Source organism: Morone saxatilis, unplaced genomic scaffold, assembly GCF_004916995.1.
Source record: "Morone saxatilis isolate NCDOM2014 unplaced genomic scaffold, NCSU_SB_2.0 Contig18, whole genome shotgun sequence".
Classification (NCBI taxonomy): domain Eukaryota; kingdom Metazoa; phylum Chordata; class Actinopteri; family Moronidae; genus Morone; species Morone saxatilis.
This window is the reverse complement of record NW_023339740.1, coordinates 581431-583559: the sequence shown is the minus strand read 5'-3', so window position 1 is coordinate 583559 and position 2129 is coordinate 581431.

The window sequence follows — 2129 nt, the reverse complement described above, 5'->3', positions numbered from 1 at the left end:
AAGGAGAATTTTTTTAAAAAGGTGCAGTAGGTAACCTTTATAAAAAAAACGTTATATTGTCATATTGTCATAGTACCAGGAGGAACCTGATTGTTTCACAGATTATCTGTCTCAAGTACTACTGTTAGGATATAGTAAAAGTTTCATCAGATTTGACAATATAACGTTTTTTTTTATAAAGGTTACTTTTTTTAAGGTTATGTTACTGCAGCCTCAAAAAAATGAAACTAAGCTAATATCAAAATGAAACAGACAGTGAGTTAAATAACTAATCAATGAACAACAACAATCCAATAAAAACAGTACATACAAAATAATACAGGAAATAAACACACACATACATACATAGCCTATATACGCGTACATATAGAGGCCTATACATAAATCATTCAGCAGGTCAATAGGAAATTAGATATCATGAATTGAATGTGATTGATGATGTCATTCAATCATGATTCACAAAGTTTTTAAAACACTATAAACAGCTGAGCCCATCTCTGCTAAAAGCCTTTCAATTCCAAGGGGAGTACACAAAGAAGAGACTTCCACAGAAAATACCAGTGGTATTTTAAATCTTCAACAAAGAACACAAAGCAAACTTCACTGTTCATTAGCTCTATATTTCCTGGCAGACTTCCGACCACTGTGAAATATCAAAAACACACACAGTACAGTACAGTATCAGCAACCACCACACAGACAAACTTCAGACTCCACTGTAGCAAATAACTAAAAAATATTTATAAAATAAAATAATTCAGTCAGCTCACACATAAAAGTTTATTTACATGATTATACAGCACAGTATTCTGTATACTTAAGATATGCTGTTAGGTTTTACACTTTACGGGAGGTAGAAAAAATATTGGACAGCAATTCACTCATTGCAGTTGAAGATTAATCTCCTCATAATCTGCACCTCATAATCTGTTTTCTTCTTCATGTGTCATCACTATAATGAATGTATTAATCTTCTTTATTGCTCTCCTCTTCTGTTGCACATACACACTGCACACACACTGTTTGAATGACTCATCATTATCTTAACTATGTGTCACTATGATGTACAATAATTGCTTCGGCGATTGTTTCAGAATTTTGGTGGCAGTAAAACACATTAAATCGGAAAGTTGAATTGAACTGACAGTAAGGGGAGGGGGGCAAGTGGACGATAAGAAAGAAGAAAAAATCTTATGTGTAAACACAGCAATATTGGGCAATGAGAATCTCCTGGCCGAATTGTCTTCTCAAAAACTCAAATCGTTTTTAAAGGACCAGTGAGTAGGATTTAGTGACATCTAGTGGTGAAGATGCAGATTGCAACTAAGTGAACACCGCAACCTGGGAATGAGAACACGGCAGGCCTCTGTCTAGAGCCAGTATTTGGTTTGTCCGTTCTGGGCTACTGTAGAAACATGGTTGTTTAACATATCGGAATCATTCTAAGGTAACAAAAAGACAACAGTTCCTATACTCATGACGAACATACCTATGCATATTATATTCAATTTCTGACAATAGATCCTCCTAAATGTTACACACTGGACCTTTCAAAATACTTAAAATTTGTGTCCCCTGCAGTCTCTCTGACTCCACTAGCATTATCATGAGGATTGTCTTGTGTGTGTCATGTTTCATTCAGTGTTACCTCAGTGAACAAGCAAGCTAGCTACCAGTTTATGGACTATGGACAGTCACTCTCCATTATTTTTGCCTCTTTTTAGGTCGCAGGAGTTAACATGAGTTATCCTCAACATTTGTTGTGTTCTGGTTTCAGAATGACAGTTGGAGAACAGTTAGATAGGATGGGATAGGATGTAGGTTCTACAGGAAGAATTTGTTCCTGGGTAACTAGGATGATGTACAGAAGTTGGGCATTCTTTTATCTCAAATGGCAAATCTCTCTGTGGAAGCATTCCCCCTCGATTTGGTCCAAGCCCTGATAGTTTACGACGCCTGGCCCCACCCCTGGTCTTCTGACTCAGTTGTATTTATCACACCTGTGAGTGCTCATGTCATTTTGCCGAACCAAAGAGAAACTGCAGGCAGTTGTTCACACAGTAAAATGATTTCAGTGTGGGGTTGTTTCATTTTGATCAATGTCCATATGTGCATTGGAAAAGTTTATG